Genomic DNA, 7988 nt, shown 5'->3' with positions numbered 1-7988 from the left:
TTAGTGGAGGTTGAAATAGAAAGGATGAGGAATATAAGAGATAGGCATGATAAGAGGGCTAGAGATTATGTAAGAGAATGAGCCAATAGAAATATGTGCAATATTAAAATGACAATTCCTTTATTCAAAGGAATGAGTGATCTGGAGGCATAATTAGAATGGGAGAATAAGAAAGAGCTTATATTTGATTGCCATATCTATTCAGAGGAGAAAAAGGTAAAACTTATTGTTGTTGAGTTTACTGATTATGGTATCATTTGGTCGGATCAAATAGTAACATTTAAGAGGAGAAATCATGAGAGGCCTATTGAAACATGGGGAGGACTGAAGGCTATCATGAGGAACAAGTTCATTCCTAATCATTATTATAGGGATCTTTGTAAAAAATTACAAAGCCTTTATCAAAGATCTTGGAGAGCGCAGGTTTATCATAAGGAGATGGAGATTGCCATGATTATAGTGAATAGTGGATGTTGAAGAGGATCGGGAGGCCACTGTGGTCCAATTTTTGAATGGCTTGAATAGAAAGATAGCTAATGTGGTAAAACTACAACATCATATGGAGTTGAAGGACATGTTACATGTAACTATGAAGGTGGAGAGACAGTTGAAGAAGAATGAGGCAACTAGATATCCATCGAGTTCTTCAGGCTCTAATTCTTCTTGGAAATTAAAGTAGGATAACAATGAGGGTGATGGGGCTATTTGAAAGAGTGGAGCTGAGCTACCGAATAAAAGAGAGGAAGTTTCTAACAAAGTCACACGCAAGGCGAATTTCCAGCCCCTTACGAATCGAGATGTCAAATGCTTTAGGTGTTTGAGATCGGGACACATTACTTCTCAATATACAAATAAAAGGTCTATGGTTTTGTGAGATAATGGAGAAGTGGTGAATGATAGGGAGGATGGTTATGACGACATGCTGAAATTGGAGGATGCTTGCAATGGTGAGAAATTGGAGTATGCATTGGTGAGCTATTGATATAAGGTGAGCTTTTACTGAACAAGTCAAAGTGGATGATTAGAGCAACAAAGGAAGAACATATTTTATACGAGGTGCCATGTCAATAACAAGGTATGTAGTACAATTATTGATGGGGAAGTTGTACCAATGTGGTTAGCACTAGTTGAGAAATTGGGATTAACCATGCTTAAGCATCCTGGGCCTTACATATGCAAATGGTTGAATGAATGTGGAGAGTTTAGGTAAATAGGCGAGTTTTGATGAGTCTCTTGATTAAGAGGTATCATGACAAAGTGATAGGTGGTGTAGTTCCTATGTATCCTAGGCATATTTTTTTTGGGAGTCCATGGTAATATAATATGAAGGTGATGCATGATGTGTACAATATGTACAGTATTATTAAAGATGGAAAATCTCTTGCTCTTCCGCTATTGACAACACAACAAGTTTATAAAGGTCAAATTAAATTAAAAAGTGAGGAAGATAAAAGAATGAGAGAAAAAAAGAGCAAGATTAATCTTTCCCAATAAAGGAGCAAGAAAAAAGTAGTGAGGTAACTAATTGTGAGAAAAAAAAGTGTAGAGCCATAAGAGAGAAAAGAAAAAGAGTGTTTGAGTTGCGAGAAAAGTTGAGACTGAATTTCTTTGCAAAAGGGAGTGAGTTGAAGAGGACGGTAGTAGATAACCAACCTATGATCTTGTTGGTTTATAAGGAATCATTCCTCAATCTTGAGGAATCTAAAAGACCCCTCCCTAGTTTGGCTATTTCCTTATTGTAGGAATTCAAAGCTAGTTTCTGGAGGACATATCTAGTGGGTAACTACCCATTCGAGGCATTGAACATCAAATTGATTTCGTAACTAGAGCTGTCATTCCAAGTAGGCCTGCTTATAGGAATAATGTGGAATGTGGAAGAATTGATAAGCTTAGGATATGTAAGGAAAAGTATGAGACCATTCGTCCTGTCAGTGCTACTTTTGTTGAAAAAAAATGAAACCTGGAGGATATGCACAGACTGTCGAGGAATCAACAAAACAATGGCAAAATATCGTTACCCTATACCATGAATCATGCATATCTAGTAGAATAGATCTAAAAGTAGATATCACCATATTAGGATGAAAGAGAGAGATGAGTGGAAAACTACATTTAAGACTAAGAGAGAGATTAGTCATGCCTTTTCTTGTGTACATTTATGGATAAATTTGTCGTAGTGTACTTTGATGATGTCTTGGTATATAGTAATGATTTGAATGAGCATATAGGACAATTAAATTATGTACTTGTGGTCTTAAGACAAGAACAACTTTATGCAAAATTTAGAAAGTGTACAATTTGAGTGAAAAAAATTGTTTTCCTTGGTTATGTTTTTAGTACAAAGTGTATTGAAGTGGATGAGGAGAAACTCTAGGCAAATTGAGGTAAGAAACTTTCATGGTTTAGGTAACTTCTATAGGCATTTTGTTAAAGACTTTAGCACAATTACTGTACCACTTATGAATATTGTAAAAAAAAGTATAAGATTTTATTGGGGTGTTGAACAAGAACATGCTTTTAGTATTGTTAAGGATATGATGGGTATTGCACCGATTTCATCACTACCTAACTTTTACAATACTTTTGAGATTGAATGTGATATTTCAGGAATAGGTATTGGAGCTATTTTGAGACAGGAATGAAAGCTAGCAGCTTACTTCAGTGAAAAACTAAACGGACCAGTTCACAATTGTCCTACATATGACAAGGAGTTATATGCATTTGTTCGAGCTTTGAAGACATGGCAGCACTGCCTACTACCAAAGGAGTTTGTGTTTTATACTAATCATGAGTCCTTAAACATTTAAAGTGTAAAGATAAACTAAATAAGATGCATGCAATGTGGATGGAGTTCATCAAGACATTTTCAAATGTTATTTGGTATAAACACGATAAAGAAAATGTAGTAACGGATGTACTATCAAGGAGGTATGTACTTCGTACTTTTTAGGTGCCAAATTGCTAGGATTCAAGTATGTTAAGGTCTAGTAATCTAAAAACCCATACTTTTCCAATATATATAAATCATGTGACAAAGGTGTTATAGATAGATACTTTAAGCATGATGGACATTTATTTTGGAAGAATAAGTTATGTGTACTTAGGTGTTCAATAAGAGAATTGTTGGTATTTGAAGCATATAATGGACGTTTATTGGGTCACTTGAATTAAGAAAACCTTGGAGATATTAAATGCACACTTCTATTGGCTTAAGATGAAAGTAGATGTTGATCGAATTTGTATTCGATACATCACTTGTAAAAGGGAAAATTCTAAGGTTTTTACCTCAAGGTTTGTATACACCATTATCCCTTTTAGTGAGTTTGAGTTGATGTGTATATGGACTTTGTGTTGGGTTTACCTAGGACTAAAAAAGAGATTCAATTTTTGTGGTGGTAGACAGATTTAGTAAAATGACACATTTCATTCCATATCATAAAACTTATGATGCCACTAATATTGTGGATTTATTCTTTAAGATAGTAGTACGCTTACACGGGGTAGAGATGTTAAATTCCTTTGTCATTTTTGGAACATTTTGTAGAGTAAGTTAGGGACTAAGCTATTATTCTTTACTACTTGTCACCTACAAATGGATGGGCAAACTAAGGTTGTTAATAGGATTATGATACAATTATTACGTACTATAGTCAATAAGAACTTGAAGAGTTGGGAGGATTGCAGGACATTCATAGAATTTGCATATAATAAACCACACATCCACTACTTATACTCCATTTGAAATTGTTTATGATTTTAATAAATTAACACCTTTGGATTTAATTTCTTTACCTGTTGATAAGAAAGGTAGCTTGGATGGAAACAAGAAGGCCGAATTAGTAAGATCCTTCCATGAGAAGGTATGATGCCAAATTGAAAAGAAAATGAGTGTCATGCTTCTAAAGTAAATAAAAGACAAAAACATGTTATATTTGAACTAGGATATTAGGTTTGGATGCATACGAGGAAGAAATGTTTTTCGGGTCAAAGGAAGTCAAAGTTGCAACCAAGAGACAATGAACCGTTCCAAGTGCTTCAAAAATTCAATAACAGTGCATATAAATTGGATATTCTAGGTGAGTATAACATTTCTGTTATTTTCAACATTTTTGATATTTCTAAATTTGTGGACGAGTCCTTTTGAATAGAGAGAGAATGATGAGAATGATGGAACGGAAGCAATAAAGGACAACGATCTGTTCATTGTGGAGTAAGGACCAACAACTCAGTTACAAGCAAAGAATGTCAATAAAGCCATGTGAACTGGAGTTACATCTCTTTTCCATTTCCATTCAAGAGTTCTTATGTGTTTCCGCCCCATTTGAGAACCCCCAGCCATTTATGCGTTGGAGAGATCGTTTCTTATTTTGTGCCGAAGCAATTTATAAAGCATAGGCTAAAACAGGTGTGAGTAAATAGAATTTCATACTCGATCTCAAAGATACATATAAAATTCTGCGAAAAGTCGAATTCGATGAAAGTCGTATATACGGCTTGAAGAGAGATCTTTCATATCTTTCGAGATCCACCCTACAATATGGGGTAAAAAAGCCAAGAAAGTGATTTTAGCCCTTATAAAAAGAAAATGGATTCTTGAACCCCTTTCACGCTCATGTCACGTCGAGGTGCTGCAAGAAAAAATAGCAAAATCCGATCCAATTTATCGCAATCGATTAGTTAACATATTGGTTAACTATATTCTGAAACAAGGAAAAAAATCATTGGTTGGCACAATTCGCAGAATTAGAAGCCCTTGCACAATTTGTTTCGGATCTCGATAAAGCTACTCGAAAACAATGAATTGAAAGGTCCAAATGATCAACTCTACAATCAGTTGTTAGAATCAATAGGTCTTCAAATTGTTCATTTGAAAAAATGGAAACCCTTCTTATTGGATGATCATGATACTTCCCGAAAATTGAAATTTTTGATCAATGGATCTTTCTTGTCGGGACCTTTTACTTTTATGCCTCATGTGGGAGTTAGAATTAATTCCCATTCGTCTACTTCTATCAATGTGGGAAGAAAAAAAAAGTTTGTATTTAGCTACCAAATTTATTTTGTACACCATGAAAACGAGGTTGTGGAAGAGCAATACAAGCGTCGTGCTGCTAGGCAAAACAACACAATGCTGTACCCTAGATGGTGAAAGTCTAGTAGCCGAAAGCATCACTAGCTTACGCTCTAACTCGAGTAGCATGGGACACGTGGAATCCTGTGTGAATCAGTAAGGACCACCTTACAAGGCTAAATCTCCTAGGTGATCGATAGTGAAGTAGTAAAGTTCCAACTAAAAAGATGAAATGATTTTGCATTATCTCAATTAAAGTAATGAGCCTCCCCATATTGGGAGGCTCATTAATTCAACTAGTGGTGATTTTCTCCTCGACTATGGATCCCATACTACCCCCCATAAACTGAAAATCCATAAACCCAATTGCTACGGAAACACCATTGAGTTAACCTATGTCTGTTTGAACAGCCTCAATTAATCCTGTCTTTCTTTGATAAGAATCAATACGATCTTTATAAGGATCCTCCTCCGAATGAAATCCAATGAAAGGCTTTCATAAAAATTCTTGTAGAATTGAGAATGAAGTTTTCATTCTATACATGTCAGATCATGAATTAGTAAGTACATCCAATTTCCAAAAAAAATCCTAATGGTAAAAGGAATGAGGGAAGCTCCAATAGAAAAATATTTGAAGGGAAAAATACTTCGAAGATGAACCTGTTCCCATGCAATAGTTAGGAATTCTTGACGGTATCGAACTGGAACAAACTGTTCTTCTGAATATCCTGATTCAACACCAAAGAATTTCCTGCCGCTACCTCCATTTTTACAGATATGGATTTTACCTATTAGTAATAATAATGTCATTTATTTTAATGTGGTATATACAATAGTCTAATTCAAATTTCTTTTCGAACTCCTAATTTTATCAATTCAAATAAAACAATCCAATTGAAAATTAGATTTAGATAGGGAGAAAAGGATTGTATGGTGGAAGAAACATTGATCACAACAAGCAAAAATATGAGTTTCATATTGGGCATGGAAGAAGGAACAAGATAGATCAACTTGGTTTAAGTAGCGGATGAGGGAATTGAAGTGCAGACCTAGGCGACGTAACGAGGCATGTGGCCACATAACCCCTTACCAAGACCCAACTGAAGATTAATGAATGCCTATGCAAAAGCATGTCAAAAGCCTATACGACCGCATAGTAGAAAATTAGGGCGTGTGTTTTTCGAATTTCGTCCCTATTTTAGTTAAACTCTTTTATGGTATCTTTGCTTGTCATGTACACGCCGAACCCCTTTTCTCTTCGGTCTACCTCTAAAATGTAGGATACTGATTACTATCTATAAAAAAAAAATAGTTTCCTTTCTTTGATTTCTTCCTTATCAGAAAAAGATTCAATTCTGTTTTTAACTAGTGTTTTATGGATTCCCATTAATACGATTATTCTTTTCATTGTAAACAACACAATTTGAGAAAGATTATTTGTGAGGCATATTGCTTTTAACTCGTTATTTATCGAATTAACTCCAAACTTATCAAGAATTAAATACTCGTGGTGTTGAACAATTCAAGTAAGGTTTATAACTTTTATAATCATTCGGTCAAGATATTATTTGTGATTGTCTTGGTTCTTTGATTCAAATATTTATTGGATCGAGCTTTTTAAACGTTGATTTTGGCTTTCTTTGGTTTGATCTAATCTATCATGAGTTTCATAGCTACAATTGCTACGTGGGTTCGCATCAATTGACTTAATGCAGCAAGCTAGAGTGTTGATATAGGAAATGCATGAATGCCTTATTAGGAATATGACTCTAGAGATTCAAGGTGTTGCAGCTTTGTAACAGAGCCTGAGGTTAAACTTTTTTGTAGACTTAAAATGGCATGTCTCGTTTAATGGAATATATTTTGATGAGAATTGGGGGCCCTTGAGTTGACAAGAAATAATTTTTCTTTATCTTTTTGATTTATTTGTTTCTTAAAGATAACATTAATATTTCATTATATTTATGTATGAAAATGAGTTTATGTTTTTTTATAAAAATAATATTATCAAAATATATGCATTATGTGCCTAACGTGCAAACACATTATAAGATGACATTAATTCTCCTTGGTACTATGCATCTACAATCCATGGCATCCCTAACTTAGGTATGTACAAGTTTAAGATACGCACATATTTATATTATGGTTGGAAAAACATTTTAACAATTATATCACAAGGATGAAATGAAATAAATTAAAGTATGTTTTTCCTTTCAAAAGTTATGTATTTGAGCTAGAATAATTGTTGGTAATAGATGATCAGAAGAAATAAACTAGCCAAATGAAGAAAAAATCCCATTGGTGCCCAAGAAATGACAATTATAGCTTATTGAGATTTTGAAGTTGATCTTCTCTTACTATGGAAGATCATCGGAGAAGTGTCCTTGATCATTGGTTATTAAAAAAATAAATGTTATGAGATGAGTGATCATCTGACCATGACACCTTCTCAATACTTCAGCAATGAGCGAAGAGCACATTGACAAGTCATTGCTTAAATAATTAGAAGCAACAATTCCATTAGGTAATCCCTATGGCATTGAGTTTGTAGGATTTTGCAATATTTTTACAGAGCATTGGAAAACCTACTTCGAAGAGGTTATCTCACATTTCGTTTCATAGTCTATCGTGATACTTCACATGTTGAGGTTATCAACTAGCGAAAGATAGTAACGGAGAAAAAGAAAAAGTCTTAGAGGAAGATTAAGACAAAGATGAAGAAAGCCTATAGATTGGCTAGTTTAGAATAAATGTTCATTTTATATGTCTTCTTCAATTTTTTAAGTCTATGATAATGATATGCTTTGTTGATTTAAACAAGTACTAGTTGTAATTTGAATGGAGATGCACATTTTTCTTTAGTATTTCTATTAGAGTTTGGTTTATATGCTTCTAATGGATAGATTTTTTTTCT

The sequence above is a fragment of the Olea europaea genome, chromosome 17 (assembly GCF_002742605.1).
Source record: "Olea europaea var. sylvestris chromosome 17, O_europaea_v1, whole genome shotgun sequence".
Classification (NCBI taxonomy): Eukaryota; Viridiplantae; Streptophyta; class Magnoliopsida; order Lamiales; family Oleaceae; genus Olea; species Olea europaea.
This window is presented reverse-complemented; position numbering follows the sequence as displayed.